Raw genomic sequence first — 9,392 nt, 5'->3', positions numbered from 1 at the left:
CATGCTGAGGAAGACCTGATTCAAGGCCTCACGAAACCATGTCGGAAGACTCTCCATCCAAATATGAAGAGAGTGAGGAGTAGAGGAGTGAATTTACTGCGACCAGTTGTGGTCAGCTGATACCTTTGAAGAGACCCGAATTAAGTTCATTGGTAGCACTCACTTGTGTCATGAGCTTTGTGCCTGTGTCAATGATGATACTTGGAAAGTATTAAAAATGAGACTTCTGCATCAAAAAGCATTTAACATTTCTCTTATTATGACTGTAATTTTTACAGAGTAACAAACAGTTATCCAATACTCTTTACTTTTGAAACAAACATTTAGTGCAAAAATAAAGGCTATGCTACTAATTCATTGAGTTCTAATTTTGAAACTTCCTGGCAGATTAAAACTGTGTGCCCGACCGAGACTCGAACTCGGGACCTTTGCCTTTCAAGGGCAAGCGCTCTACCATCTGAGCTACCGAAGCACGACTCGGGCCCGGTCCTCACAGCTTTACTTCTGTCAGAATCTCGTCTCCTACCTTCCAAACTTTACAGAAGCTCTCCTGTGAAACTTGCACAACTACCACTCCTTAAAGAAAGGATACTGCGGAGACATGGCTTAGCCACAGCCTGGGGGATGTTTCCAGAATGAGATTTTCACTCTGCAGCGGAGTGTGCGCTGATATGAAACTTCCTGGCAGATTAAAGCCCTGTGCCCGACCGAGACTCGAACTCGGGACCTTTGCCTTTCAAGGGCAAGTGCTCTACCATCTGAGCAACCGAAGCACGACTCACGCCCGGTCCTCACAGATTTACTTCTGCCAGTATCTCGTCTCCTACCTTCCAAACTATACAGAAGCTCTCCTGCAAAACTTGCAGAACTAGCACTCCTGAAAGAAAGGATACTGCGGAGACATGGAATAGCCACAGCCAGGGGGATGTTTCCAGAATGAGATTTTCACTCTGCAGCGGAGTGTGAGCTGATATGAAACTTCCTGGCAGATTAAAACTGTGTGCCCGACCGAGACTCGAACTCGGGACCCTTGCCTTTCGCGGGCAAGTGTTCTACCATCTGAGCTACCGAAGCACGACTCACGCCCGGTCCTCACAGCTTTACTTCTGCCAGTATCTCGTCTCCTACCTTCCAAACTTTACAGAAGCTCTCCTTCGAAACTTGCAGAACTAGCACTCCTGAAAGAAAGGATACTGCGGAGACATGGCTTAGCCACAGCCTGGGGGATGTTTCCAGAATGAGATTTTCACTCTGCAGTGGAGTGTGCGCTGATATGAAACTTCCTGGCAGATTAAAACTGTGTGCCCGACCAAGACTCGAACTCGGGACCTTTGCCTTTCGCGGGCAAGTGCTCTACCATCTGAGCTACCGAAGCACGACTCACGCCCGCTCCTCACAGCTTTACTTCTGCCAGTATCTCGTCTCCTACCTTCCAAAAATTTCATATCAGCGCACACTCCGCTGCAGAGTGAAAATCTCATTCTGGAAACATCCCCCAGGCTGTGGCTAAGCCATGTCTCCGCAGTATCCTTTCTTTCAGGAGTGCTAGTTCTGCAAGCTTCGCAGGAGAGCTTCTGTAAAATTTGGAAGGTAAGAGACGAGATAGAAGTAAAGCTGTGAGGACCGGGCGTGAGTCGTGTTTCGGTAGCTCAGATGGTGATTCCGCCGCCGGCGGCCGTGCTGTGCGGACGTGCGGAGCGGCTGTTGCGGTGTTTACATCGTCGCCGCGAGCGGCCGGCGCTGTGTGGTGAGTGCGCGCTTTCTGCGTTAGTCATAGTCCACGATCACATTCTAGAATGACATAATGGAACAGACAACGCGACGCGATACTTTGAAGTTGATTTTCGATCCGAGCTACGCCCGACCGATATCTTACGAAGTTGAGGCATTTATCGAAGAAACTTTTCAGATCAAAGTGGATGAATTGATTGGAAAGCACCTGTCGATTGTCAGTCCGACTGTGTTCCTTAAGTTATCCAGTTCTGACAAGTGCGACCAAATTGTAGAAACATATGGTGGGGTGGCAAAATTCAAACATTCCGACGGACACATAGGGCAGATCACGGTTTCGCGTGCTGGAATGGGAATAAGAACGGTTCGAATCTTTGAGCTCCCCTTTGAAATAACGCCCGAGGAGATTAACAACAAACTGAGAGACTATGGCGCCTTTATCAGCAATGTCGCCGAAAAATGGTCTAGCTTGCACAAGTATCCAGTATTAAATGGAGTCAGGCAAGTTAAGATTGACATGCTGAAACATTTCTCACCGTATCTCTGGATTGGTGGATATCGAGCGATCATCATTTACGATGGCCAGCCGAGAACCTGCTCGGGTTGTGGTTCTGCCCAACACGTCCGCGCGCAGTGTGTTCAACGGCGTGTGACGCAACTGCCGACTGGGGAGCGAGACCCGCCTAGTCAGATGGCCACGCTACTCGTGACGTACGCTGCCGCAATTCGCAGTGACGTCGCCCCAGATATGTGTTTCGACAGGGCGGTAGTTGCTTATGCCGACGTTCCCGATGGTACCGTAGCCATGGATACTAGCAGCACAGAAGCTACAGGTCCAGCACACTCACAAGACGAGGAAACTGGCAGGTGTGCAGAACAAGACCAGGCTAAGACGGCAGGAGAAGGCATGTGCAAACCACTCGAAGAAGTCGGGCACCACAAAGAGGACACAGTTGCAACATCGGAGGATAATGACCAGCAGCCTACAACTGTTTCACCAAAGAAACGGAAGAAACGTCGAATAGCCCGTCAGGGAACAGCAGAAATCGCGCCAATCTTGCGTGAAAAGGCGAAACAGATAGGCCAAGAATTGGGGGAGACGACACAAGCAGCTCCTCTGGAAGATCGAACAACAAAAACGAAGACCCGAAACGAGGACACTGAACCCGACCGTGGAATCCACATTCCAGGCGGTACAGCTAGTCCGAAGGACCCTCCACCTGTACCAAAAACGGACACGCGGGAAGTTACGTGCACGCGAGATTGGGCGGATGACATGGAGGAGCAAAATCATTATGCAGAGATGGCTGACATACCACAACGTTCAGGACGGACGGCACCCTACCGTCGACAAGATGTGTCCACCCGGCAACAAACCACCATCAAAGACGCTCGTGCAGAAGATGATGATGCTGACTTCTTCTAAGTAGAGCAAACATCCACTTCACCTGGCAAACAGTATCCCACCTGACACGGTATAGTCGACATGTCGTCCTTGCAGGCGTACAGAATTGCAACCTTGAATATAAATAAAATTAACAGCACCCTCAAGCTGAGAAATCTCCAAGATTTTCTGTACGCCGCTGATGTTGACATCTTAATGCTGCAAGAAGTAACGGCTATCCGTTTGGACGACATCACTGGCTACAACGCCGTCATCAATCCTGGCAATGACAATAGCCTCGGCACAGCGATTATGACTAAAGAGGGGATCCTACTTACAGACGTGACGAAACTGCCGAACAGTAGAGGTCTCGCTGTCACGATAAACAACACCGGGTTTATCAACATATATGCCCCGTCAGGAACCGGAAACAAGCGCCGCAGGGCCGAATTTTTCAAGGAGGACATCGCTCCCCTTTTCGCGGTGCGATTTGAACAAATAATATTTGCGGGTGACTTTAATTGCGTGCCGAGTCCCAAAGATCAGACGCCAAATTTTAACAAATCTCTGGAGCTGGAGAACATCGTCAGAGAATTCCATCTGTTAGATACTTGGGAACTAAAACATGGTGATCAGCTAGGTTTCACCTATATCACCAGCCATTCTGCCAGTCGTATCGACAGGATTTACGCAACGTCCAATTTAAGGAGACACGTTTTACTGTCCGAGCTATGGCCCACTATTTTCTCTGATCATATCGCGTACATATGTACGATAAATTTAGAGAAACAAGGAACTTACAGGGCGAGAGGTCAGTGGAAGCTAAACGTTGCTCATCTTTCGGATCCTGGATGTCACGCCGCCTTCCACACCACTTGGGCAGAATGTGAAAAGAAGTTCTACTTGTACGGTACGGCGCTGAATTGGTGGCTAAACTGCGCGAAGCCCGCAATAATAAAGACAATGAAAACTCACTCCCGTGAAAAAGTCGCCTGGCGGAAGCGGACATTAGACTTTTACTTCAGCTGTCTGAGAGACTTGTGCGTTCGGGATGCTACAATCATAACAAACTATGGGCAAATCAACCGAATAAAAGTAAAATTGCTCACCCTGCAGAGACACCATCTCGAAGGCTCTAAAATACGAACGCGTTTGCAGAACGGTATACGAGAAGAAACAACATCGATGTACCACATCCTCCAAGAGAACAAAAGACAAAAACGGAAAATTCTGACGGAACTCAAAACTTCAGACGGGAGACTCTTGACAGATCAAGCTGCAATACGAGACGAGATCCATCGACACTAGTGAGCTGCTGGCCAATACACAGACAGATGAAACAGCGCAGCAAGCTCTCACTGCTAGGACGACAGAGTGACTCACTCCAGAAGAAGCTGATGTGCTCGCAGCAAGAATAACGGACGAAGACGTCGAAGATGCCATCTCGAGGAGTCCAAAGAATAAATCACCTGGACCAGATGGGCTACCCGCTGGATTTTATCAAACTTTTCGCGAACAGATAATTGCTAAATTGACACTCGTCTGCAATGAAATACTAAATGCCGACACTGCCCTTCCGAAGGAATTCTGTGAAGGTACAGTGGTCTTAGTCCCCAAAACACCAAGAGGCAAAACCGTGGAGAATCTTCGACCCATAACACTTCTCAATAGTGATTATAAAATCTTCGCCCGTATCATGATGCAAAGGTTTAATTCAGTTATTCGTACAGTGACAGGAGCTTACCAGACAAGTGTGGGAAAGGATAGAACGATATTTCAGACCTTATGCGACTACAGAGACATTATAGCGATATCGGAAGCCTGCAACATTCGCTGTGCCCTGATGTCGCTTGACTTTGAAAAAGCCTTTGATAAAGTTAATCATTCGTACCTGTTCCGGTGTATGACATCCATGCACTTCCCACAGAAAATTATAGCCTCCGTGAAAAACATACTGACGAATAGCACGTCAAGAATCAGTGTCAACGGACAACTCAGTCACCCGATCAATATTCACAGTTCGGTAAGACAAGGTTGCCCCATGTCCATGACGCTTTTCGCGATTGCGCTTGAGCCTCTCTTAGTATCCCTGACTCGGCAACTCCGTGGACTACATATACACGGACAGAAGATCATATGTCAAGCCTACGCGGACGATGTAGGGGTACTTGTGACTGACGAAAGCGAGGTGGCAACAGTACTTGAAGTTGTGGCGACCTACGAACTGGCGTCAGGAGCTAAACTCAACCGCAATAAATCTGGTATTATGAATCTTGGTAGGGGCATAGAGATCTGAGCCGCTGGACGTATCAACACTGTGGAAAAAATAAAATGCCTTGGAATAGAATATACGAATAATATCCGCCGCACAGCCGCTCTCAATTATAGAAAATTACTTGCCACATTACGAGCAAGCATAAAACAACACAGCTTGCGTAATTTAAATGCAATACAAAAAGTGCAACTAGCCAATACCTATATAACCTCCAGAGTAAACTGTGTTACTCAAGTGCTGCGTCTGCCACGAACCATAGCACACCAAATGCAAGCAGCGCTTGGTTATTTTGTCAGCAGAGGTCAGATATTTAAGGTTTCATATGATACCTTGCCGCTACCGACACGCAATGGAGGGCTATATCTAACAGACATCTACCTTAAAGCGCAAGCGCTATACGTTAGCAAAACTTATAAACAGTGGCAACGATCACCGCGGACCTTAGTGGCTCATCTCTTACGTGAAAACACCCCAGTCAGCAGAGATCCACCAATCGATGTGCATCACATCTCCCACGAGCTGTACCACTATAAACATTTTCTTGTGGAATACAGCTATGTACGCCATAGAATACCGGAGAAGGACATATATCAGGTTAAGGAGGTTTACAACACCTTGCTGGAAGGAAAATTGCGCAATCGAATAGAAAACAAATTTCGACATTATAACTGGAAAAACATATGGGAAAACATATCTGACCCCCATCTACCATCCAATGTGCGATCGACGTGGTACCTCGCAGTCAATAGAAAAATCTCCAACAACTCTAAACTGCACGCCATACGTCTGGCACACACACCAAAGTGTCCCAGCTGCAATGTCGTCGACACTGAAGAACATCGTTTCGTCTGTGACGATGTGAAAGACGTGTGGAATCTCTTCAGGCAAAAACTAGCACATGTGCTCCGCACGTCACCTAACACCATTACACCGACACACGTCCTTCTGCCAGACGACGTGCCATATCCTAACACTAAAAGAAGGTCAGCCAACTGGCTCAAAGGACTGACAGTCCATTACATCTCAACGGCTATGACGAAGAGTGCAGCAGACTATTGGATGCACCTGATGACAGAACATCAAAAGCTCGAACGACAAAAGAAATACAAAGAGAATTACGCAAATTTCTTGAACCGAACTTTGTCCTACCGACAGAGCTGAAGAACGATTAAACGATATTTTGTACAATCTCAGGATTACTTTTTTTTATGAAATTATCTATTAAGTTTCTCATTCCTTTTACGCCAACAAGGTGGCTATTTCGTTTACCCTTTGCCCTCGTGTAGCAGCACTAATAGGTTGCTGACGCAAACATGAGACGCCGGCAGGCTGAAGTACGCCTGGCTCTCCTATAAAAATCGCTCCCGCACAATGATGGAAGAATGTAGCGGACCTATTTTCTTTCCACAACCCCAAAAGAAGGGATTTTGTTTACTTGTACACATTTACTTCGTTGGTCAACTATCTCTTATGGAACAAACATAGCACAGAAGCTAACCGAAGAAGGCACAATATGGCGAGCGGAAGGACGGGCTGTAGGGGAGGTAGGAGGCCCGAAAAAAAAAAAAAAAGATGGTAGAGCACTTGCCCGCGAAAGGCAAAGGTCGGGCACACAGTTTTAATCTGCCAGGAAGTTTCATATCAGCACACACTCCGCTGCAGAGTGAAAATCTCATTTTGGAGTTTTAATTTTAATTTACGAACCACAATTAGAACACCCGAAAATAGGAACCATACTACGCCCTGGATTAAAATTACACGTTTTAATTCTTTGTCCTGCTGTTACTGAAATAGAAATCTTTTAATAAGACTTTTGCAAGGGTAGTATTTAATTTTCCTGTAGTAGCACTGCAAAATTTCCATAACTTAAAGGGTAGTTTTCAATTTAAAAATGATACCCAATAATAGGGTGCTTTCACCTAACTTGTGCCAACACTTGATAAACCTCAGCATGATTAATGCACTACTACAGCGGAAAATACTGGGACGATGTTGGAATGACGATTGAAGGTATGGAGATTTCCCCCGAAATTATGGGCATATAGATAGCATTGTTTACATCAAAGTGTTTTGGTCACATGAAAAAGCGTATTGCTTTCGTAAAATTTTCAAGAATGATTCAATTATATAAGTATCAAAAAGCATAACTGCCCCTTAGTTTGACGACTGAAGCAAATGAACCATGAAGAACACAAAGGAAATGGTTTTATATGTGCTTCAGATAATGTACAAGAACATAAAGGTAGCGTTAGCAATAAGTGGTATCGTCTAAAAAAGAATCCTTTTATTCAACTGCTCCACTACTTACAGGTGTTTTCAGGCAGGTACACTGAGGTGACAAAAATCATGTGATAGCAATATGCACATATAGAGATGGCGGCAATGTCGTGTACACAATGTACAAAAGGACAGTGCATTGGGGAACCTTTTATTTGCACTCAGGTGATTCACGAGAAAAGGTCTCTAACCTGATTACGGCCGTATGATGGCAATAAACACACTTTGGATATGGAGAGATAGTTGGAGGTAGATGCATGGACATTCCGTTTCAGAAATCGTTACGGAATTCAGTACTGAGAGATCCACTGCATCAAGAGTGTGCGAAGGATACCAGATTTGAAGCATTATCTGTCACCACAGAGAATGCAGTAGCCAGCAACCTTCACTTGATGACCAAGAGCGATGGTGTCTGCATAGAATTGTCAGTCTAACAGACAAGCAACAGTGCGTGAAATAACTGCAGAAATCACTATGGGACATGGGAAAAACATATCCGCTAGAACAATGTGATAAAACTTGTCGTTAGTGGGCTATGGTATCAGATAATCGACGTAAGTGCCTTCACTAACAGCACGACATCATCTGCAGCACTTCTCCTGGGCTCGTGGCCATATCGATTGGACGCTATATGACAGGAAGACCGTGGCCTGATCAGATGAGTACCTATATCAGTTGGTAAGAGCTGATGACATTGGCACACACTGTGTGGTGGGATAAGGCTTAATGGTCCTTTTAAAGGTGCTGACAGAAATAAGATAGCAGTGTCGATTCATTGGCCATCTGCAAAAATATGTGCTGTTTATGTCAGCAGGTGTTGACCTTGATTTGAGCCCCCGTATATTGGAGGGGGGATAAGATGAAGTGAAACGTGCTGGCAGCGGCGCCACGTTTTCTTATTGTATTCTTTCATCACTGCCGCCATCACCCATGTGGCGCTGTGGGAGGGGAGATAAGATGGTACCTGCTGCCAGCAGCTTCATAAATATGTCTTCAGGTTTAGACCTGTCGCCTCGTAGTCTATATATAAGGTATGCTTTGACAGGAAAATTCACTTGGAGTACAGTCAACAGTGAGGTAACATCTACAACGATGAAGTTTTAGAGGAGTGTGATGCAGCATGCAAGACAGCTCATTATGTGTGATTTGGGGATAATCCTCGACCTCACTGATTGATACTGGTTTATAAGAGCTAATATGGTTACTTGGCACATCTCCAGAATCATTAACTGGCTAATTATTTTGGGAACATAAGAATACATTTCCTCTTTCCCCTCCCTGCCCTTCTCTGTATGAGTGTGAATAAAATAATAATAGGACGGTTACTAATGTATGCCTTTCTCCTTGAAAAATTCTTCAACTAGATTGCAGCCACGGAAGTGGATGCAGTATGCACCACTGCATGTGCATCAACATATTGAGGTGCAGTGGAGGCTCATGAGAATATATTTTGGATGTTCACAAATTTTGAGATTCAGAGAAATTTTAGAGTGTGAAAGTAATAGCATCTGCTGTATGACAGTTATGCTTATCAACAAATTTATACAACTACAGCCACTGCCAATAATAATAACATATATATGTTTTTTCGTCTGACTAGGACCTCCCGCCGGATGGACCGTTCGCTGGGTGCAAGTCTCTCGATTTGATGACACTTTGGTGACTTGCGCGTCGATGGGGATGAAATGATGATGATCAGGACAACACAACACCCAGTCCCTGAGC

At 45.6% G+C, this 9,392-nt stretch overlaps 1 non-coding gene across 1 annotated transcript; it reads right to left on the bottom strand.

The window, feature by feature from the left end:
- Nucleotides 1-398: 398 nt before the first annotated feature.
- Nucleotides 399-473, bottom strand: Trnas-uga. Its single transcript has one exon. It is a non-coding gene; the product is annotated as a tRNA-Ser (tRNA).
- Nucleotides 474-9,392: the final 8,919 nt, after the last annotated feature.

Source organism: Schistocerca piceifrons, chromosome X (assembly GCF_021461385.2).
Source record: "Schistocerca piceifrons isolate TAMUIC-IGC-003096 chromosome X, iqSchPice1.1, whole genome shotgun sequence".
Taxonomy (NCBI): Eukaryota; Metazoa; Arthropoda; class Insecta; order Orthoptera; family Acrididae; genus Schistocerca; species Schistocerca piceifrons.
The sequence above is the reverse complement of the archived record's forward strand: the minus strand, read 5'-3'. Positions and strand labels throughout refer to the sequence as shown.